Here is a 25,205-nt window from a genome sequence, read left to right as displayed (position 1 = left end):
TCTCTGCTAGAACAACAAATGCCAACGCTTTTATTAATGAGGTAAAATGGGTCATTAAAGTTATAATTATATGCCTCACTGAATGTTCCCCAAGTTTATTCAGCTCAGTATTTTTGTTTTAAAAATATTTAATTACCATGGTCATTTATCTTGGCTTACAATAAGTGTGTGTGTGTGTGTGTGTGTGTGCATATCATTTATGTATATGTGATGTATATCACAGTGACTTGATGATGATTAGCCTAAGACCTATTTGGAGTTCTTGGAGAATGTTGTATCAGTTATTTGTGGGTCAGTCTCTACTGCACTGTGCTATATCTATTTGTATATGTCTTATTTCCATACAGAGTTGAAGGCAAGAGCTAGGTCTTATTTATCCTTCTGTACCTATGGAGTCCAGTATATGTTGATATTCAACTGGATATTACTTTGAAACAAAATAAAGCAAAACAGAAAAACCTAGCAAATGTCTCTGAGAAATTTCCTAATCACCAATGACTTGCCAGTTAGTTGTGATATCTCTCAGTCTCTCATCTTCTGCAGGTAAATAGTTTCTCTTGTCTCTCCTAACACTTTCTCGTTCTAAATAAAATTGGATACAAGGCTGTGGCACAGTTGGTTTGAGGGCAAGACACTAGAGCACAGCTCAAGTGAAGTCACTCTTGATGCAGCTGGTTGGTTCACAGTCATTCAGTTTCACTTCACAGAGGCACAGTATTTATGTTCTTCCTTCCACATCTGCAGAACTCCTTTCAGAGTCAATGAGAATTACAGGCTTTTAGCACATGGAGACATTGTATGAAACTTCACTTTATGCTTATTTAAAATTTTTTTTTTAATTTTTGCCAAAGGACAGGACTAATATTTGGGTGATAAACAAATAATGTTATAAAATATACATAATCAAATAACTTAACAATTGGAAGGACTTTAAATTTCATTCACTTGAACAAATACCTCCCTATTTTACACATGAGGGAATTGAAGCTTAAAGACTTTAAATTATTTGATAAAATATAATTACTGGTAGATGCAGGATTAGTGATGTTATCTCAACACAGGCATATTTTAGGGAACTGACACTCATTTTTCAGATACCCAAGTATTTAACACAGCAGGTTATAATAGATTTCCATTGTATTCAATATTTTAAAATCTCAGCTGGAATGTTAGAAGTTAATATTGTCTATTTAATTTTTTCTGAAAAATAAAGGGATCAAACTTTTGGTATTGAAAATTATTTCAACGTATATCAATGTCTGCTACTATTTTTTGTCTATGTGAGTCCAAAGGGCCATTTTAATCCTAAATCAATGAAGAAATGACTGTCATTGCTCTAGGATCATTGGTGTGAGATTCTGGAACTGACTAGATAGAATGCAAGAGATCATTCTGAATATATACTGATCCCAGGACATATGTCTGGGAGAAAAATTTTAGACTAAATTCCTTATGTAAGTTTGTTTTAATGCCTTTTAATTTTTCTGAAAAATGTTGAAAATACTACACAAATGTTTGGATTGTTTGAAAGTCAGAATTATGTAGGTATGCTAGTTTATGAGCAGTTCTAAATGTTAATGTATGACTTTTGATCATGCTTGTGCCCCAGAGGGTTTTCTTCTACACCTTGATTTTTTTTTTTTTTAGATCAGATACACCTTGATATTTTTTAAGACCTCACTCATATGTCTTGTTTGTCAAGATTAATTTCTTTCTAAAATATCAGGAATAGAAGATACTGGAAAGTCTGAAAGGTCTAGCAATGATAGTATCAAGGGCACCATTGGTGAAGACTACAGATAGCAAATAGATATCTTGAGTTAAAGTCAGTAAGAAATGGGGGCTGCAGAGACAGTGAACCCAGGCCAGGAAATAGAGAGACTCTAAGAACTCAGGGACCAGATAGTATCAGAAAATACAGCATTAGTAATATTGGCCAAGAGTCTGTACAAGAAGTTGAGAATTTGACTCAAAAGATGTGAAAAATAGGACCACACACACCAGAAGCGAGAATGAACTTCAGCATAGACTAGGTATTGGGAGGAAAAACTTGAAGTAAGGACTGTTATTTATATGTTTTCTTCCCAACACCTGGGGTGTATGTAGTCCAAGTCAAAAGATGAGACACTTGGATGAAGGCAGGTACATTGAGGGCTGAGCAACATGGCTTCTAAAACAGAGACTGTGCTTTCTTGTTTCTTCGTCCCTCTATTCTACATGTTGTAGTTATTCCACAAAGTCTCACTAAGTGAAAGTTTTATGCATGCACGTGCATGCATACACACATGTTTCCTTCAAAGGAACTCTGGACAGACTTGAGACACGTGTGTTTAGTAGTAAATGGATTATTTGGATTAAAAATTTGGAAGCAATGTTTGGATTAAGTGGATAGAGAAGATGTGGTATATATATACACACACACACACATACATACATATATATGTGTACACACACACACACACACACACACACACACACACACAATGGAATGTTACTCAGCCGTCAAAATAAATGAAATCTTACCATTTGCAACAATGTGGATGGAACTAAAGGAGTATTATGCCAAGCAAAATAAGTGACTCAGAGAAAGACAACTATCATATGATCTCATTGATACGTGGAATTTAAGAAACACAATAAAGGATCATAGGGGAAGAGAGGAAAAAATAAAAGAAGATGAAACCAGGGAGGGAGAAAAATCATAAGAGACCCTTAATCATAGGAAATAACCTGATGGTTGCTGGAGGGGAGGGAGGTGGAGGAATGCGATAACTAGGTGGGCATTAAGGAGGGCATGTAATGTAATGAGCATTGTGTATTATATGAGATTGATGAATCACTGACCTCTATCTCTGAAACCAACAAATACATTGTATGTTAATTAATTGAATTTAAATAAAAAAATTTAAAAAAACCTGGAAAGATTGTTAAAAATTTTTTAAAAAATGTGGACACTACTGAATGCTTTACTAAGCTTAATTTACCATAATTTTTACTGATCAGAATAAGAGTTACCATCTTTCAATTATTACATGTAGTTCTGAAGTTTTCCACTCAGACTTCTTGTCATATGCAGTTTTGTATTCCCTGAGGTCACTGCTGACTTGTATGTTCTTTTATGACTCTTTTAGGACTGTTGATAGAAAGGATTTCCTGGGACCTATGAGGTCTGTGAGAATTTGAATATTGGAAAGAATAGAATAATGCATCAGCTCTTTAGAGATTGCTTTTATAGAGAACATCAGGAAGATGAGCCATCAATAAACATTTTCAAACAGCATAGATTTTTTTTTTTAAACTAGAGGAACCATGTGAGTTTATATGGAAATAGGCTATAATGTTACATAATTTAAGAATGTTACAGAATTTGTCATTGCAACTGAAAGCCCCATGAGCATGTGAGATACCAGCAATTGTGATAAGAACTGTTTTTTTATTTAGTTCTACCACGATATTGTAAGATGATTTGAAAAAATTATTTTCTGGATCCCAATTTCTTTGTTCGAGACATAGTACTTTTATACTGAAGCTGTAGGGTCCTTTTCAGCTCTGTGCATGAGGTATATTTTGTTTTTCTCACAAAGTTTGGCAAATAATGGATGCTCTTTGAATTAATACGGTCTTACTGATGTTGGCCTTCACAAAGCCATGTGCTTCTTAGAGAGAAAAATTGTCCCACGGGCTGGGTAAACAAGAGGAAGAGGAAATGGGTGAATAAATCTACAAATTGAGCTTCTCACTGAAGTTTATCCTAAGGAAGATCCTCTGGGCTCTGGACATCCGATAGCACGCACAACTGCTCTTGACAAGTAAAATCGCTGGTGACAAAAGTTATGTCAACATCTGAGTGAGGTGTAGATTAGCAGTACCTGACTTTTTGGGGAGGGCTGATATGGGAGACACAAGGAAAATAAGGTCAACAGGAAGGGCATCCAAGTAAATTGGAATGAAGTCCAACCTATAGAATGTTCCCAGCAGAGGTGTGAGACATTCAATTGTAATTGGCAGGGAAAGTATTTACTCTCTACTTGAGAAGAGCCAGCAAGAACAATGGAAGGTACCTGACCAAAGAAGGGAGACATTCCAAAAAGATTGGAATCAAAAAGATGGAAAGACTGATACTGTGATACTCTCACACAGCACAAAGAAACCCCCTCCTCTCATACTTAATAGCCTCTCACTTCTTTTCTCAAAACCAGTTCCCTTTTTTCCCCACTTCCTTTTGTCTTCCTGTTACCTCTTGCAAGACTTGAAATTTAGATTCTAGCTTCTTATACCAATGAAAATTTGTATTTGAACCATTAAGTTGAAAGACGCTTACTCAGAGGCCCCTAAGAGATTCTGACAACAGAACTGCTTCTGGGGACTTGGGAAATGACCAGTCTCTTTGATTTCCTGGGGAAAGCCACCACAACAAAGTCCTCAAGGTCAAAGCTCAGCTTTACACTGAACAAGAAATTGCAAATTTTGACTTTTTGGTGGGTTCACAGAGAGGTCACCAGGACTAGTTCCTACACACATTGCCAGTAACAACAGACTTGTCCACAATGCAAAAAAAAAAAAAAAAAAGAAAAGAAATAAATAAAATAAAAAAAAATAAATCTCCAGGATATTGTTGCAAAATCTCTGTGGATGAATTTAAAGACTTGATGAAATGATTGATCAAGTGACTGTAAAATTTGATTAAATGGCTTGGAACATAACAGCAAACATAAATTTAGGAGCACTAAGGCAAGATTTCTCTTTTCTATGACTTTTGCAATATTAAATTCATAGTCTTGTTGTTTTCCAAGGAGAGACAAGTGATCTCAGGCCACTCCCTGTATCTTCTTTGCCCTCAAATGTAATTTGATGTCCTTCTACTTTCTTGAATCTCTTTTCATTCTTCCCTGCTATTTCAAGGAGTAGACTCAACGAACCTTGGAAACCAGGTCTAAGCTTGCATAGACAGACTGTCTGCAAAGCTCATAACTTTGCTTCAAGTCCAGGTCATCACTGTGAAACTCAGGGCTCTCTCTTGGTCTGGCAAAGCATCACAGCTATCTCTATGTTTGGAAAAGCCAGGTTGTCTGAAAGGAAGCATTGTTCATTGACAACACTCTGTTCAAAGCATCCTACTTGGAAAGGATGGACCAGGGGTCACTAGACCCTTTCCAACTCAACTCTTGGGCAGGAGGGTAGAAATTTCATAGGTTAAGAAAGTTTACATTTCATCCAAGAAGAAATTCTTTATCTTCCAAAAATAAAGGGGGCACATCTGACACAAAAAAGACTTAATTCAAACGTAGCTGGCAAATCTAGTTTTATAGCAGTGAGGAGAACTTACCAACAGAACACCCAAGCCCTCCTGGGGTGGAATACAAACTACTTATGAAAAGAGCTTGTGCCCTTTAAAGGGCCTGATCTGCATTGGATAAAAAGCCCTTCCTACCTGCCCCCCCTGCCTCAGTCACTTTAATGTAAGTTATGAGGAGAAAAAGTCTTTTGATCTTAGTTTTCAGGCTTGGTGTTTTAATACATCACTGTTTTTAATGCAAACATTGTTCTAAAAAAGTTTAATCCTTGTTTGAGTTTAATCCCTGGAGCTATAAACTCATTTTGTATTGATGAGGGGCTGAAGTCCGAGTCCTTGGTTGTGTTTTTCCTTTTGGTGGAGTTGTCATAAACTGTTCTCCACAGTTTGGACTTTGGGAGTTGGCGCACTGAGCTCAGTGGCTTTGAGCCCCTTGCTTTCCCGGGAAGCATGCAGATAGCAGGGCTGTGGAATGCACAGGACTGCTGAGAGCTCCAGGGAAGCCTGCTGAGAAAGCCCTTCTGAGGGTCAGTTTGGAAGGGGCCACAAGAAGAAAAGGTGAGGGTTAATGACTCCCTTTGTGAGGTTTCCTGGCAGTGGTACTTCACCTCAAATGGAAATTTCAGAAGTTTCTGTACTGTTCAGAAGAGCATTCCTGGAGTTGAGTAGCAGAATGTTAGGCCAAGCATAATGTAGTGACTCTGCCGAACACAGCTCTTGTCTCCAGGAACTCATCATCATCATCAAATAGCATTTATTAAAAGCCCACACGCATATGGTGCAGAACAAACCACATTAAACAAGAACAGTTGGGTTCCTGGTCCTCTGGAGGGCCACAATTTAAAATACTAAAAAACCAACTCTTGCTGGTGGTAGGCTATGTTCTGACAAACCGAGAACACAGGGAAAGGAGACTGCTTACACAGTGGCTAATAGTAATACCAATAATAATAAATTAGCATAGGTATCGTTAATTAAGGAGTTAAGTGCTATGTCCGGTGTTATTTGCATGTTTTTGCAAAATTATCCTTATTGCACTCAGTGAAGTTGGTGTCATTAATGTATCTATTTTATGGATGAGGCAACAGAAGCTTAGTCCAGTTAAATAATTTGCCCATGAAAGCAAAGCTATAGGGAAGCAGAGCCAGGACTTGAATTTAGGTTTATTTAAATCCAAAGATCACTGCTGGCCCATATTGCCAGTTCTGAGTTTAAAATTGGCCTTGAGTGGGTTAGTAGAATATTTATATTTACAATATAACAATTTCTATGCTTTTTGTAGCATGATAATTTATCTATGCCTTTAATAAAGTTCAGAAACCACCTCATTCATCTCTGTTTATTTAAAACTGTACATTTCTACCATTAACAGGGCTAAGAAGTTTCTTTGGCAAGGCCAGCAGGAGAAGTGGGGTTGGTGGATCTCAGGAGTCTCTGATTAGAGTAACTGACACACCAAACGGAACAAAGAAGACTGATCTAGGTAATGGTCAGAATTTTGAAACGCATGCTTTCTATAACCTATGCTGATTAATAACCTTCAGATTGGACAGAAGGAAGGGATGGACTCAAGTAATTTCAGTCTCTTTTCTTGGGTATTTATCTTGCTTGGTATTCTCTGAGCTTGCTGGATTTGGTGGTTTCGTATCTGACATGAACTCGGAGACATTGCCAGTCTTTTTTTCCAGCATTTCTTCTGTTCCTTTCTTCTCATTCTGGTATTCCCATTACACAAGAGCTACACCTTTTGTAATTGTCATGCAGTCCTTGGATATTGTTTTTTTAAGGTTTTCTTTGTTTTTCAGTTTTGAAGGTTTCTATTGAGATATCCTCAAGCGCAGAGATTTTTCCTCAGCTGTGTCTAGTCTACTAATAAACCGATCAAAGGCATTCTTTTTTTTTTAAATCATGACCTGAGCTGAAACCAAGAGTCAGATGCTTAATTGACCGAGCCACCCAGGTGTCCCAAAGGCCTGCTTTATTTCTGTTATAGTGTTTTTGCTCTAGTACTTTTTTTTCTTTGGTTCTTAGGATTTCCATCTCTCTGTTTATTTTGCCTTGTATGCATGTTGTCTACTTTATCCATTAGAACTCTTAGCATGTTAATAATAGTTTTCCATTCCTGGGCTGATAATTTAATACCCCTGCCATGTCTGGTTCTGATTTAGCTCTGCTTCTTCAAATTGTGTTTTTTGCTCTTTGGTATGCTTTATAATTTTTTCTCTGTAGCTGGACATGATGTACTAGACAAAAGGAACTGCTGTAAAATGAATCTTTAGTAAGGTGATGGTTGGGCGTGGGGGACGGGAAGCATTCCACAGTCCTATGATTAGGTTTCAGTCTTCGAGTGAGCCTCTGCCTGTGGACCAGGAATTTCACAAGAGTTTTGCAGGTCTTTTTCTACCCTCTTAGATGGTACAGGATGGCTAGTGTGGGCTGAAGTTGGGTATTTCCCTTCCATGTCAGAGAAGAACAGAGAGTATGCTGGGATATTTCAAAAATGGTTCCTTTCTTCCTCTCTGCTGGAAGCAGAAGAGGATTTTTCTCCTGATATTTTCTGAGGGAATCTGGTTGGTGCTCCTGGATGCTCTCACAATATTGTGGTGTCCCCTTATGACTGGATCCCTGTGGAGTTTTTAGCTCTCAGACTTGTCTGTGCGGAGCCTCTGACAATTCGTCAATTATGGTTCCTTGTTTCCTATACCGCTCTTGGTTTCCAAGATAGGTCTCTGTTCCAGGAAGCCGTCTCTCTCACTATTTGCCTGTTACTAATCTTGGAGGCAGCGGTTTGCGCTGTGTCCTCTCTTCTATTACAGATACAAGATGAGATGTTGATTTTTAAGTCTGTTCATCTTTTTGCTTGCTGTTGGGACAGAGTGGTGGCTTCTAAGCTATTTGCGTGAGGAACCGGCAACTAGATGCCCCTCCCCCATCTCTTCTCTGCTAGTTTTTCCCAGTTTAAGTAGAGAGCTGACTGAAGAGTATTAGTTGATGTAATTGCGCAGAACAATATCTGTTTTGGAATCAGACCTCCCACCATTACTGCCCTGCCCTTGAGGGAGAACACAGGCAGTGATAGCAGGGAAGATAGGCAGGGTTTATTTGTTTAGACCCAGTGCACCAGCTGAAAGGTGGAGATGGATTCAGGGTTGGCGGAGGCTGTGTGACTAACACTGCCATCCTGTGCCATGAGAGCTCATCTCTCAGCATGAGCTTGTTTGGTCCCTTCCTATTTTTATTTACTAGTGACTATATGATATTAATTTTTCCACTTATAACAGTTATTCTCATACCTGATCATTTTGTGGACTTCTATGAATGGTTTTTCCTGATAATTGTAGTATTCAGACCCCGCTTTTGTTTGGGCATGTGAAATTCCCCACTTAGAACATTATTTGTTCTCTTACCTGATCATTAAATTGATTTTGTTTTTAAAGATTTATTTATTTATTTTGGAGAGAGAGAGAGTATACTGACTTTTACAAATATCTTCCAACTACAATCTTGTTGTTGTGGAAGTGTGTAATGAGTACTTTAATGTATCATCTAGATTCATCCTGTAAGGGTCTATGGCACCCATTCCCACACCTGTGGGGAGTAATGGCTGTGGACACCTTACACCTGAGTATCTCTGGAAGTTGCTCTAGAACAAAGGGAACTGCCTTGTTTAAGGATACTTTTGTCCCTGGAGACAGGTTACATTGACGTATGTGGAAGTACAAAGACTCTGTTTCCTTGGTTCAATTCTAGAAAGCTCTGAATAGATATTTTACCTCCAGGGCTTCTTGTAGGATTGGCTAAGGCCCCTGTTACAACTGTACTACAGTTCAACTTACTTATATGTGAGTGTTGTTCAGCCTGTGCATCTATTTTCTGGGGAACCCAGCTTAAATACTAGTTGGTCAGTAGTGGTCTGAGACTCTACAATGGAATTTTGGAGCTGGATCACTACTGGCAGGAGGACAATGACAACCCCATCTCTGATGGTGTGTTAGACACTGAGCCTCTGGCATGCTGTAGCAATGCAGTTAGAACATTCTCAAGTGGTGAATTGAGATGGGATACAAGGAAAGGGAATATTCTGGTAGGATCAGTATCTTAGGCATTGGAGAGGTTACAATAAATTAACGATTATTAGGCCAGTGAAATCAGCTGGTTTTTGCTATGTGCAAGTGATGCATTGGAAAAAAAAAAACAATTAAAAGCTAAGGATGGCTAATCACAAATTTAAGGAACAGTGTGCAAACCAGAGGGCTGCCTTGGCAGCAGAGAATTTTTATCTCTCACAACCAGAGGAAGAAAAATTTGAGGATCAAGTCCAGGGTTTGATTATGAGCATAGTGGAACTTCAGAGAAGGTTGAATTTTCAACCCCAACAAGTCTCCTTCAACAAGATTAGGGCCCTGGTTAGAAAGCAGTAGGACCCCGAGACTAAAAATGGGGACATCTGTGTTTATGTCTTTAGAAACCTTGAATCTTCAGATTTTCTTAAGCTCTGGAACCATGGAAGTGGCCCATTCCACACTGTTAAATGCTAGTGCTCCTTGCTACTTGAAGATGACACACGGGATTTCAAAGACAACACACACTCCCTTCAGGAACTACCCTTACCTACATTCCTGGATCAAGAACTAGGGTTAATTTACAACTTAACCCAGCTAGGGAGTTCTGGGTCTGCTAAAGGAGCAAAGAGAATATATACCCAAGGAACTATAGGTCCAGGCTAATATGTACTGGTGGGAGCCAGGAGGGTGTGTGTAATATATTTATATCCTGAGGATGTTGGATCAAGGGATAGAGGTAGATCATCATGCTGGATAAGGGAGAATTTATCTACATGAGAACACTCTTCTAGGTTATAAGATTTAATACATTTCAAGAACTCAGAAGATGAAGCAAATGTGCTGATCAGATGGCTCTTGGAATCTTGGGAGAAATGAGAACCCATGTTAAATGAAGTAGAAATGTCTGGACTCCTACGGCAGACAGCAGAGGCAGGAATCAAAAGGCTGGGAGATCAGGGCTTGCTCGAGTAGATATCTAAAATAAGTTTGGAACACCCACCAGTTGACTATACTCCAGGAAGACCTGATGGATATGTTATTCACTAAAGTGGTGAGGAATTTGAAAGACATGCACCTGCATGGCTGAGAAGCTGATCAATCACTGTCCTGTTTAAGTACAGTCTGGTAAAAAGACCAGGTGGGAGCACTGAACTCTAAACAAGGTATGTGTAGTTATCTTAATGAATAGCATGGTCAGCTTGGCAGCCAGGGGACCTGACCTGCGTAGAGCTCTGGTGCAAGATAGAGCTCAGGGGCAAATAGATGGGCAGAATATTTCTTATAAGAATATTAATTTATACTAACAAAAGAAATCAAGAATGGATGATCAGAGATGCCAAAGACATCGAAAGGAAAGTTGTACTTTTAAGACCCACTGACACAGGTAGAAGCCTGAGCCCTATGAGGAAGGAGTCCACAACACCATGACAAATATATACAGTAATAGTTCCCTTAATCGTTTCCCAAAGGGACTTGGACTATTTACACAGGTAACTGTCCACTGGGAAATGGGTAGTACCTAGACACTTTGAGAACTGGTGGACAGTGTCCAGTTGACATTGATATCTAGGTACCTGAAACATCATCATGTACCCTTGTCAGAGTGGGGATATGTGGGGGCCAGGTAAGAGATAGAGTCTTGACCAAGGACTAGATCACATGGATTCACTGGAGACATAGAGTCACCTTGTTATTGCCCTAGTCGCTGAATGTATAGTTGGAATAGACATACTTGGTAGCTGGCAGTGTATACATACTGGATTCTAAGCCTTTGGGGTAATTGTTATTATAATTTCCACTGGAAAGATTTAGTGGGGACATCCGAAACTGGCCTCCATTCCACTGTCAAAATAGTGAATTAAAAACATATATCTCGAGTAGAGGGTTGGTGACAGATATTAATGTCACCTTTGGAGAGTTAAAGGATGCAGAGGAGGAGTTCCTTATCACATCTTCATTTAATTCACCTCTCTGGCCCCTACAAAAACCAGATTGGATCTTAGAGGATAGTAAATTCAACCAAAGGGTAGTTCCAATTATAGCTTCCATATCTTTGCTAGAGCAGAACCTTAGGTTCAAGGCTGATCTGAAAAATGCATTATTTTCCATACCTAGTAGGAAGATAGAAGCAGGTCTCATTCCCATGAGGGAAACAACAGACAACACAACACAATAACATCTGTGGTCTTACCCCAGGGTCCTGTTAATTTTACCACCTTCTGTCATAATGTGGTCCATTAGGACCTGGACCACCTGGAGGTCTCATAAAATATCACATCTATTTATTGATAATACCATGTTACTTGGACCAAACAAGTATGTTCGAGGCCTTGCTAACATACATGGAAGGAAATAAACTCTGAAGATTCATTCATTTTCCCAGCACATTAGTGAGGTGACCAGAATATCCCTCCAATGTGAAAGAAACTCCTACCATTAAGAATGACACAAAGTGCTTTGATGGCCTCTCTGGTTCAAAGGCAGTATATTTCACACTTATCATATTTCACAAATACTACTCTGATAACATTTCTCTGACACAGCTGACATAGAAGACTGCTGGCTTTGAGTGAGGCCCAGAGGAGGAAAGGCTTTGGTGGCAGCTCAGGCTATTTTATAAGCCCTGCCAACTGCACCTGCAGTTCAGCAGACATTTTGGTCATAAAGTATCTGTGGTAGGAGAAGATATCCCATGGAGATTACGGAAAACTCCAGTAGGGGAATCACAATGTAGACCTTTGGTTTTGAAATAGTGACATACCATCTACAATTATTGTACTGCAGTAGAGATTGTAATGTATTTGTGGTGGAGAACTATAAGCCATTTGGAAATAGCTCTTGGTTTGCTGCTGGGTATGAGTGGAGGTGGATTGTCTTACCTTGAGACATAGGGTGATCTTGTCAGAAGGGCAGCTCATCTTTAGCAGAATAATATCAGACTCATAAAGCTATCAGGTCAGCCAGAAAATAGTAAAACATTTTAAGAAGGGAGTGGCATATCTAGGGTCAGGCATGAGCTGGTTGTCCATAGACACATGCCATCTAAAACTTGTTTCAGAGCCTCTCATTCATTTTACAATCATGAGGTATTCCTTAAGATCAGCCAAAGGAGGGAGAATGAAAGCAGAGGTTGTTTCACATATGTGTAGGCTTGATATATTAAGGCAGGCTATAAAAGGATTCCTGATATCCCATTTAGGATAACTCTGAAAAAGAGTAGTGAGGGAAAATTCTCCTAATAAGCAGAGCTTCCATAATTTACTTTGTGTAGAAAGAAAAGCAGACAGAAATAAGAAAATGCATGGACTTCTGAGTTGTAGCTAATGGTTTGGTGGTTGGACCAGGGTGGCGGTGGATATGGTGAAAGGAGAAATATTGGGATATTAGAGAAAAGGATGTCTGGGAAAGAGGCACATGGGTATAACTAGCAGGTGGGAAAATAGTATGAAACTCTTTTTATGAAATGTTAACTCTTACCAGAGGGCATCACCCAAGGAATAAGTACTAAACACAATGAACACAATGTCTTGGCCAATTGTCAGCTAGCCTTTGTCATTGGTCTCCCAGTACTGGCACAATGAGCTATGGTGTCAGGGTTGGAGGTTATGTCTAAGTCCAACATTATGGGATCTCACTCACCAAGACTGATAGAGCTACTGTCACTGCAGAATCACCAAAACCTCACCAGGACACTTCTTTCCTACATTCTCTATAAAGCAAAAGCCTTAATCTGTGTGTGGGGAAGGGCAACGGTAAAAAGCTTTTGCATCTGGCGGAAGTGAATAGAAAAAATCCTCTATCTCTGAAGGAAGCACATGTATATATTTGTCCCAGGTCTAGAACTATGGCTGGAGAAGGGATAGGAGCACTGAAAGTAACACAGATTCCAGACCCAGTGACACAGTGCATGTCTAACACCAAGTGTTCATTAGAACAGAAGCTTCCATACCACCCCTCCTGCAGTACAGTTGAGTATCAAGTTACAAATACCAGCTGAAAACTCCTGGGTGAGGTTGGGTTGGTTGCAACAATATGGAGCCATCCCTACTCTGAGGTAAATGCAAAGGGTAGTCTAAGACTGAGGGATGATGAGATACTGATAAAAATTCCTCTAGGAAATGTGTCTGTACCCTAAAGGTATTGTTAAAGTATTCGAAGAATGAGGTGTGCTGAGGGTAACCATAACAACAACAAACCTCTGAACACACCCTTTTCCAAAGATATACAGTGGTAAATAAGCATTTGAAAATATGTTCAACTTCATTAGTCATTAGGGGGATGCAAATTAAAACCACAATAAGAGGCCACTTAATATATTTTGGAATGGATAAAACAAGTAACTGATAATACCAGGTACTGACCGTGATTAGAGCAACTGGAACTGCCGGATGCAGCTCATAGATATGCAGAAACCTACAGTCACTTGGAAAAGAGTTTTGCAGTTTCTTACGAAGTTGAACATGAACTTACCGTATGATGTAGAAATCCTTCTAGGTATTTATCGGAGAGCAATGGAAACTTGCATTCACACAAAGTCTGTGTGGTAATGTATAGTACCTTCATTCATATTTGCCTCAAACTGTAAACAACTAAGTTGTCCCTCATGTAGTAAACAGATGAACGAACTGTGGTACATTTGTACCAGGAACTACTACTGGGCAACAGAAAGAATGAATTATGACTAACACAGCAAAGATGAATCTCAAATTAGCCTTGCTAAATGAAGGCAGCCAGACCCCAAAGGTTACATGTTGTGATTCCATCATATAACATCTTAGGAATTCTGCATGGATGGAAAACAGATCAGTGATTGCCAGGAATTAGGGCTCAGGGTTGGAGGGGGCGTGTGAGGGAAATGCTGTGGTGAAATGGTTTTCTGTCTCAACTGTGGGTATTAAAGGGCTCCGTTTATTTTTTGATACCCATAGAACTCTACATCACCAAGGATGAATTTTACAGACTGTAAATGGAAAAAAAAAATCTCAAATTGCAAAGAAGTTGAGATGACCAAAGGGAAACTTTGATAAGTTTAATGAGATAAAAATTTAAAACTTTAGTAAAATGTCAGTAATATAAAAAACTTCAAAATATAAAAAGATAAAAAGTCATTAAAATATTTGCGGTAAATATAATGGACAAAGGACCAATATAATGAATATGTCAAGATTAAGTATGTCTCAAATTAAAAGGCACAAAATAGAACCCGAAAATTTTCAGAAAAAGAAAGTGACTATTAGAAATAAAAAAAAATTATTCTTGTAAGTAATAGAAATGCAAATTAAATGAAATGTAGTATTTCAAGTTAGGATAGGCTTACAAAAAATATTAAAATCTAATAAGGCTGGAGTTGTAGAATTGTAAATGGTGTACCTTTTTGGAAAAGGAATTTTGCAAAGTATGTCAGTAGCCTTAAACATATTTTTATGAATTACTCCAGGAATTCTCCTTGTAAAGTATTCTAAAGAAATAGTTAATGTATATAATATATGTAGGCTACATGTATATATATATACATAAATATATAATAACTATATTTATATGCACACAAAAATGCCAATGGAAGAGATATTTATAATAGAATACACTTGAAAAAAATCTAATTTTTAATGGTAGAAAAATGTCTAAATTTAAGGTGTATTATAAAATGGGGTATTATACAAGTATATAGTGCTAATTATAAAATACCTTAATGATAATTGTGACATGAAAATAGTAAAGGTAGAATTAAATATCATATGTCAACAGATGAGAGATTTCACCAATATATTAAAATTGGCTATCTCCACCTGGTGGAGTCATAAGTAAATATTATTTTCCCTTTCTTTTTAAAATGTTTCAGCACTGCCCCAAAGAGAATCTTTAACTTTTTATAACCTGAAAAACATTATTTTAAAAAATACCTTGGGGTCTGAAGTATCTTCTAAGAATCTTCTTTCCGTCCTGAGTCACATAGATGGAGGTAAATGGCAGAGGAGTAGGAGTAGCTCTTTTCCCTGGCTGTCCTAGGAAAAGCTTAGTTCTTTAAGTTAACCACTTGGCTGCTTTGGTTAGTACAAAGCAGGATCCAGGATCCTTTCTTGGAAATCTCACTCAGTCACACAGTTGTTATCTCAAACTGGGAAAAACATGGGATATATGGTATGGGATGGAATTGTTTTCTCTAAGGTTGTGAAAATAGAAAATATCTTGTTAAAACTGTTTGGGTGCAATCTGGCAATATTTAACAAAACAAAACAAAACAAAATAAACACAGACACAAATCCATCAACCCATCAATCTTTATCCTGGAAATCTAATCCATAGGAATGAAAGCGCTGGCATCTAAAGATACATAAGCAGTCACTTCTGTTATAATGCTTGACTTTAAAAATGTGAATTTGTTCCAGTGCAATTGATATATTAGGGAACACTTTGAGCATAACATGAATTTTGCTTTGGCTTATGCACAATTTCCTTTGCAAGAAATACTAAGGGATGGCAGGAAACTGCACCCAGCTGAACCAAGCTGCCTGGGAAAACACAAACACAGACCCCTCATCTACCTCAGTTCCATCTACCTCAGTTCTCTGTGTGCGTTAGGAGCCACACCCGTCTACATCTGGTGTTAAACTTTCCATCTGATTCCAGATAACCCTCCTTCTACCACTTTATAATAACTCACAAGCGATAGTGCTTCTGATGCCCACTTCCTCAAGCAAATGTCAGTTCTTTTTTTTTTTTTTGCCATATCTATTGTATTTATGTATTAACCACTTATGTATAAAATTGTGCTACCATTGTTTTTGTTTCCTATCTCTTTTTTAATATTGTCTTTTTTTTTTTTTTTTTTTTGAAGTTGTGCCCCTCACCCCATACCAAGAGAAGCCTCGTAGTTTTCATTGTACGATTTTGTACAGACGGGTGATTTTTAGGGTAAAAGGCCATAAAGATTAATTAATTAATTAAGTGTAATGAGAGCTTTTAAAAACAAACATAATCCCAGACAATGAGGGCTTCTTAATTTATTGCAGGATCCAGATTCATAAATAATTCACTGTAATAATACACATCAGTCCCTGTGATCTCACAGGAGCTGATAGGCTTCCCCAAAAGATAAATGGTGTGCTTTAAGAGTGTAACTGAAGGAGGAATACTGTCCTGGCTTAACTTAAAAGTGTTTTAGACATGGTGGGCCAGATGAAGTGCACATAGAAAGCATCACTACAGAAAAGCATGTGACAAATGCTAAAGAAGAGGTGTGAGTGGGATATCCTAGGGCTTAGAAGTTTCCTTTTTTGGCTGAAGCTTGTAGGAAATCATCATGGAGGAGACGGATGTAGGATATCTTTAAATTACAGACGAGACTTTTACGTGAAAGTTTTAAGAGCAAGGTTTCGGAGTTTGAGGAAACAAAATGTGTTTTTTAAGTAGTAATAGTCTAGAGGAGTTGAGTTTAGGTTTATTTTATAAACATGTGACTATCAACTCAATGGGATAGTTGAGTACCAACCAGAAATCACAGATGAAAAGATGTGAGTATACATGGAGGTCACATTCTGATTTGAGGAAGAAGCCCCCTAGCCACTTCTCTTATGTTGTCTCATTGCACTTATCATTCAGAAGAACCACTCAGGAACACTGGCCTTTGGAGTTCTAGTTATGAACCATACTTTATTGTCTGGGGCATTGAGCAAGGCTCTTTGTATCTCTAGATGGAGGTTTCTCATCTTGGGAACGAAGATGTTGAACAAGATGGTCTCAAGTTTAGGATCCGGCAGTTCCTTAACAGATATGTTTTGAAGGATCGGCAGGAATCAGGCTGTTTTGTATCTGCCCTTTAACTACTGAAATAAGGGTTCTTAAGATCTGAATTTATTTGGCATAAAAGACTAGTTATCAATTAGAGTGAAAAGAGATCCAGGAAATGGCACATTCTGATAGTTGGCTATCACCCACCAATTCAGTTCATTCTCTTTGCAGGAAGAAAGTATAACCAGTTGGTGTAATATCATAAATTATACATTCACTATAGCTATTCAGAAATTGTGGAACTTTTTCCCCTTGATGTGTCACAATGATTTTGACAGTGAAAATTCATTACATGCAACCCCAAATATTAATTCTTGCTCTCTGCAGAGGCTTCAGAGAGGCACCTTCTCAAGTTTCCTCTGTGCACACGATATTTCTTAAAGACAAACACATATTTCCTACTCACAATTTTGAAAATGCTATAGTCAGGAATAAGAAAATACAAATAATATATGAAAATCAGAATTATAAAGGGCTTGCTGTGTGTACATATGGCTTCTTATGTTTAGGAAGTAAATTATAAAATATCAAATCTGACTTCTCTTTTGGAGTTAGTGAGAAAGGATTGGAACAAGGCTTTAGTAATAGCCTGAAATATGATTTACAAAGTAATTGGCAATGTCTTAATAGATTTATTTTCTATTTGAAACTGTCATGTTGAAGGTTAGGGTTTGGCCTATTAACCCCATCTCCTTTTCTGTTGAGTACACTGTAGTAGGTGGTCTCCAAAGCCTTTTAGCTTACAAGCTTATGATTCTATGCCCATTATAAAGTTTCCTTTCAAAAAGTCATGAATTTGTAACAGATGGAATATACATGAACACATAATTTCTTTGAATGGCTCTCAGTTTAGAAATAGGTCTAGAAGATGTATGAAATTTAGTTTTGCATACTTTAATTTGCTATGAATTCCTGAATGATACAAAACACACTTCGCCATTCAAAACATTTCCAAAATGACTCCTAAACTGAGGAAGAACTTGTCATGAAGTAATTGCAACATAAACATAAAATTATACCTATACTGTAACAAACATTATTGAAGGGAGGGAGTGGTGTCTCTCAGCTAGCAAGATTTTTGTTTCCTTTGTTACTATTTTTGCTGACTTATAACTGATTGCTGTGACACTGTTGTTTGTCTTTTACTGATTCTCACTTTATATTTTTGAGACAGAAATAGTCTGTCAATTTTGGATTTTAAAAGGAAGGCCAAATTCCTAAGTGCACATTGCTACTAGTGTTGCTGTGAGAATTAATAAATAGCTTTTGAATCAAAATATAAGGGTATTTAGCAGTAGCCACAAACCAAAGTATCCTCAAAATTCAATCTTTCCCTGTCCTTGTTCCAAGTCCTTGTTCTAGAGTTAGGAGAATGCTGGCTTAGCCTGCTTTCTGCCTATGATTTCTGTGTTCCTTTTTGATTTTCTCGTGCTTTCCCTCAATGCAAAAAATATGTGATCAAATATTTTGTTGGCCCCTATTCTAATTTAAATGCAGGGTGGGGGTTGGATTCCACTTCCCCTTGGAGCGGGTACACCCCCAGTTCACACTGATTCGGTGGCTCTATTGGTGGGAGAAGTAGACGAGGAAGGGATATGTTACCTGGGTTTGCTGCTTGCTTCAGAGAAGAGAGCTTGTCTGCGATGATTTTACACTGGAGTTTAGTGATTTGCTTTGTCCAGGCTGGTTTTGAAGCCTCTCGTGACCATTATTGTTTGTTTTGATTTATGTTGAATTAAGAGAAGCGTTGAAGCTCTTATTTTATTTTTTTCTGAACGGTTGCACGTTTGCGTTTCAGAGTTTTACTGTTGGAATTGTCATGCAGCCTGAGCCAGGGTTATTTGGTCCTATTGGCTTTTGATTTCACCTATGCCGGTTTGAAGGCATTCCAGCAGACGGTTTGTTGTTTTTCAAAGCAGTTAGTTGTTTGTCAGAGTTCTGATCATGCCTGGAGGAAGATCTTCTAAGGCAACTTGAGAAAACTATTATAATAAAAGGAATTTGAAAACATGAGTTCTTGTGCTGGACTCAATCACTGAATATTTTGGGTCAGAGTCTTCCCTTTCTGCCTCAGTTTCTCCATCTGGACTGTAGGAATGTGATACAATACAGGAATGGTGTGATAGGCCAGAAGTTTGAATTAGAAGGTGTTGGCGAATCTTTCAAGGTCCCTTTTAAAAGATGCATATTTGAAGCTACACTTATGTAAGCAAAAATTATTTAAGATGTGCATTCTGAAAAAACACCAGAAGAATATCTAAACCAATAATCATACCTGAAACATTATTCTAGAAAGCCAGCTGCAAACTGTATAGAAAACATAGTCAAGTGTGATGCACATGGAGAAATCTCATCAGACAACTGAATTAAATGGCAGCTGGACATGTAAAATTTTGGTATGTGGGGAGATTTAAAATGTAGGTGTTCACGTTTATTCTAAGGAAGGTATTTTGTGCCTATATTTTCCATTGATTTAGATTAGCGCGAAACACGATAGCTACGTTTCTCTGCTTTTCCAGTGTTTCTCATAAAAGACGTTTTGTCTCTGATATGAACAGAAGTAAATTAAGTTTGGTACTAGAAATTTGGACGTCATGTTATATGGAATTCTTTATGGGAGTCATGATACTCGTTTAGCTATTTCTTTTGCATGTGCTTCGGTTTCATGAGCCTTCCTGCTTCTTGATCTGACCTTTTCAGTACCACATTAAAGTGTCAGTTTCTAGGGCTTATTTGGAACATTTTCAGAGTGAGCATATGGATTTTATAGTAAGTCTTTATAACACCATTTTGACTCCTTGGTAACTTTTTCTCATTATAATATTATTTGCATTGTATTGAATCATGTATATTTTGCTGGGCCAGCATGAGATTAGGATGTAATATAGAGAACATGTTTTAAAGCCATTTATGTAAAAATGAGAATCTGGCTGAGTGCCCTTGTAGTCTAGCTATTGACTGGCAGGATATAAAATGCACACGGTGGGCACGGAACATAATTTGAAATGATTTAGTAGGAAGGCTAAAACATCTTTACTGAGATCCAAGGAGCAAAGGAAAACTTTTCACTACAGTTTTTTAGAACTTGAGCAAAGAATATGAATATTTATGTAGATTCTTACGGAATACATAAACTGCTATCATTTAATTTGGATGGTCCAAAATAACAGAATACACGGGAAAGACAATTCCCTATAGTTTAGGGACCTAAAACCATGTGATTTTTATTTCTCTTGCAATTCTCATCTTTGAAAACAATTCTGGAATGCTAATTACCAGGTCTGTCAGGAACAAGCGGAACGCAGATTTGATTTGATTTCAGTTCATTCGTGCTCCACCCAATACTGGATTCAGACAATGAAGGGTCTGCCTGAGGACTGCATAGTGGTCAGGTCAGGACCACCCAAATGTTAGATGGTTAACGGAACTCAAGCAAAGATCAGCAAAGGACCCCCACTACTAACTAATTCCTTTAACACCATCTCTTGCATCGTGATTTAGAATTTGTAAAATGCTTTCAAATCTATGGCCCCTTTTGAGCCTTACAAGATCTTTTGTCTAAGGCAAATAAAAATAATTCAGTTTTGTAGGTGGGAAAAATCAGGCTTGAAGAGACTAAGTAATTTGCCCACGTTGCAAAATAGTAAGTGGTACCAGGGCTCGTTTGCAGTTCTTGGGACTCTGAGTCCAGTGCGCAGCCTGCAGAATACTCAAGTAAGATAAGGCAGGGGATATATCTGTGAACTGTGGAAGCTACTTCGTTTTTTGGTCTGCACTTAATGATAGACTGAAGTATTCTAGGCCGTCTTAATTACTTAAATATCCAGATGCTCAAAATTCTCTTTAGTGCTGCCTAACTGATGTGGCCACTTCTGTTTTTCTCTGAGGGATTGGAAAAAAATCTTTCAGTATTCCAGGTCATTAGTAATACCAAATGTGCTAGCAAAAGTGTATGATAGCTTTCAGTTACAGAGCACAATTCTTGTCAGGTGAAAATGGCCCCTGTTGTATTTGTGCTTAATAAGGACTATGGTTTGTTGCTGAGTTAAGGAGCATAAAAGGAAGAGAAAAGCCACTGACATGGCAAGCACTTTCTCTCTTCCTGAGCGGCTTCTCCTCTTATCAACTCGGCTCCAAAAATTCTGGGCATGAAACAAAAGGGGTAGACTGGAGACTGTTGCTTGTGGAGTCAGAATTGCTTCCCAGATGGCACCTTAAATTCTGATCAGCGCTGCCTCAGCTCTTAAGTGCTTTAACCTTCCTGCTAGAATCTTGATTCCTTCCAACTGCTACAATTCTGACTTAACCACCTTGAAATGTCATGCCATATAACCCTGGGAAATGCCTCTTGAAGCTCAGCTATTCCTCACGGGAATCTTATCTCTGCCCATCCTGGTCAGCAAGTGTTTTCCTCCAGCGGGCTGTCTCACAGAAAGTAGAAAGTCCACAGCCTTTTGACCTTAATCTGAAAGGCAAATTTCCCAGAAAGACTTAAGGAAAGAAGGTGAGCCAGGAAAGATAAAGAGATAAAAAACAAAAATGACTCTACATGACAAAAACAACCAGTTAACAATTCTGTGGTCACATAGATAGTTTGGTCATAGAAATTTTTTTTTTTAAGATTTTATTTTTATTTATTTGACAGACAGAGATCACAAGTAGGCAGAGAGGCAGGCAGAGAGAGAGAGGGGAAAGCAGGCTCGCCGCTGAGCAGAGAGCCCGAGTGGGGCTCGATCCCAGAACCCTGGGATCACGACCTGAGCCGAAGGCAGAGGCTTCAACCCACTGAGCCACCCAGGTGCCCCGGTCATAGAAATTTAAAGAGAAATATTGTTCAGTTTACAAATGTCTGTCTGTGTGTGTGTGTGTATATACACACACACACACATATATATTATATTCTATAATATATATAACATATATATTATAGAAAAGAACTTCGTGAATTTTTGAAATATTTCTCTTTTACTAATTTGATCTTCAGTAGTCCAGAAAGTTAAAATATATGTTAAAGCAAAAATAATTGATTTATTTTTCCTAGGCCATCCAATTTTCATTTCCTATTTATTGGTTTATGTGCAAATCACTGCATATTTTCCTGAGTGGGATGGATCATGGGGACGGAGGATACATGCTGATTCCTATGCTCAAGGTAAAGGAAGATAAGAATAGCTCACTTAAAACAGATTGGGACTAAATTACAGTAGTTTCCTGCTGCGCCCCCCTTCCCCACCCCTCACTCCCCCAATATCAGTTACCTGCAGTCAGCTTCTGTCTGGAAGCAGGTGATCCTTCTTCTGACTTCCTTTCATGAGGTCATTAGTAGCAGAGTGCTACATCATTGTGTCTACATCTTTCACCTCACTTCGTCTCATCATGTGGGCATTTTCTCATCTCACATCATCACAGGACGTGTGAATACAATATAGTATTTTGAGAAAAGGAGACATGTTCCTGCAACTTTTTTTTTTTCAAACTGTATCCATCTTTATGAAAGATATTTTTTATAAACAATCATGGTATTTCAGGCAGGACATGGACAGTCAATTGTTAAGAGTATCTAACAAATTTCACTCATATGTGGGATTTAAGAAACAAAACAGATGAACATAGGGGAAGGGAAGGAAAAATAAAATAAGATGAAAATTGAGAGGGAGGCAAACCATAAGAGATGCTGAACTCTATGAAACAAACAATGTTGCTGGAGGGGAGGAGGAAGGGATAATTGGGGGATGGGCATGAAGGAAGGTACGTGATGTGATGAGCACTGGGTGTTGTACACAACTGATGAATCACTAAATTCTACCTCTGAAACTAATTAAAAAAAAGAGTATACAATAGCTTTCAAATGCCCTCCTTCAGTGGACTACCAAAATCAGAAAGCCACCATAAAACCCCATGAAGTCTTCATGTGATGCTCTAAGCAGGGAAAGTTTAGAGTGAGGGCAGACAGTTCAGATTTAGCATGTTGTTCAACACATTTCATGAGTCAGCCCTGACTTTCAGGAAATGACTTGAAAATGGCAGATTTATCAATCCGAAGATCCACACGCTAAGAAAAGAAGTCTTTTGAGGGGTGACATCTCCATGGTTGACACTGCAAATTCCAGATTACCTAACACACTGGGAACCTTACCTGGCATCAGGTTCCATCAGGTCTCTGGGTTTAAGAGAATCCAATCTATGCTGAAGGCAGAGAGCAAAGAGGACACAAGAATGAATTTTAGTTTTTCTACACCATAAGGCATTTGTGCCAAGGTGGCTAATGTGAACCAACACCAAGGAATCCCTCCTCCTGGGAACCAAGAGGAAGTTTCTCAAAACTAGAAAGGGAAGGTGTTTCCCTCCTGTATCAATCTAGCTTTGGAGCTATTCTATTAGTGACATATGCCCTCTCCCCAAGATAGCAATGAAATGTTCTGGGGCTAACAACATAGCTTGAAAAAAAAAAAAAGAAAAATATTCTTCATTTTTATAAAACTTGATAAAAAATAGTATTTCAAACGTAGAGACATCAGAAGTACACAGTTATCAAAACTGCACACGCTTCACGTAGCATCTCCAGTACCATCAGCCTTCTGTGTCTGGTCTGTTTTGGCATCTCTGTTTGGTGGGGTTATTCCCAGCCTTGCTAGCATCAGCTTTCCCTCTTTTCCCTTTGGGTACGTTCCCTCCCTTCTTTGAAGGGGCGTTTTTAGGTTTAGGCTCTGGCTTTGGAGGAGCAGGTTTAGGAGATAAGTTTGCAGATCTTCTCTGTGGATCATCTTTCCCCTTGGCTCTATCTCCTTTAGCATCCTCCTTCAGACTTTCTCTTGGGCATGGTGTTGACAGCAGTGGACATAAGCACTGGACACAGGCATGCGGCAGCGTGTGGGCTTTGGTCAGTCCATGCATGGGTCATTCTTACCTCTACTTATTCATACTACTCCACATACATTTTATTATAGTCTACTATAGTTATTCTTTTATCATTAGTTATTGTTATTAATCTCTTACTCCTAATTTATAAATTAAACTTTACCATAAGTATGTATGTATAGGAAAACTCATAGTATTTGATTCTATTTGAGGTTTCAGGCATCCACGGGGGGTCTTGGAAATTACCCCCACAGATATGGGGGAACTACTGTATGTGCTAGGACTGTGAAAGTTTACAGACCACAGAGAAGGGAGACAAGGTTCTGTAAAAGACAAAGGCTTTTCTTGAGACTTAATAAAGTTCATGAAATTCTACTCATTTCATTGTTTTCAGCACTCTCTTATTTTTCTTCTACTTCTGTCAAGAATTATTTTCAAATAAGGGTGATTATTTGGAGTGAAACCTAAGATAGAGCAGATTCTGCTCCTTCAGCTGAATAGGTGTCCTGCATGCCAGGCAACTGACAGAGACCTCTGAGTGGTCAGGCTGGTGAGATATCACTTGAGATCCCAGTTGAAGGGATAACAGCTTGAGACCCATGTTTCTTTGAGTACTTGTCGGAACTCATGCTGGGATTCTCAGAATCAGCTAGATGCCACAAATATAATAACTGAAGACCTGTGGCCAAATCATTTAAAGAGCCCTAGAAAACAGAGACTTTCTCCATTAACCTCTTACATTTGGTAGGCTGTTTTCGGTATAAACAGAAGTACCTCAGCCCATGGGTAGACATCTTAAAGTTTTGGAGGCTTTCTTTCCCTTCAGTAGTTTGAATAAATTTTTTTTTAAAGATTTTTTTTAAATTTATTTATTTGACAGAGAGAGATCACAAGTAGACGGAGAGGCAGGCAGAGAGAGAGAGAGAGGGAAGCAGGCTTCTTGCTGAGCAGAGAGCCCGATGCGGGACTCGATTCCAGGACCAGGACCCCGAGATCATGACCTGAGCTGAAGGCAGCGGCTTAACCCACTGAGCCACCCAGGCGCCCCGAGTAAATTTTTTTTAAGATTTTTATTTATTTATTTGATAGACAGAGATCACAAGTAGGCAGAGAGGCAGGCTGAGAGAGAGAGAGGAGGAAACAGGCTCCCTGCTGAGCAGAGAGCCTGATGCAGGGCTTGATCCCAGGACCCTGGGATCATG

General features: G+C 38.5%; 1 pseudogene; it reads right to left on the bottom strand.

Moving 5' to 3' along the window:
* Positions 1-23,693: 23,693 nt before the first annotated feature.
* LOC125095804 (non-histone chromosomal protein HMG-17-like) lies at positions 23,694-23,965 on the bottom strand (annotated as a pseudogene).
* Between the last annotated feature and the right edge of the window lie 1,240 nt (positions 23,966-25,205).

This window comes from Lutra lutra, chromosome 1, assembly GCF_902655055.1.
Source record: "Lutra lutra chromosome 1, mLutLut1.2, whole genome shotgun sequence".
NCBI lineage: Eukaryota > Metazoa > Chordata > Mammalia > Carnivora > Mustelidae > Lutra > Lutra lutra.
Note: the sequence above shows the minus strand (reverse complement) of the source record. Positions and strands in the feature narration are given on the sequence as shown.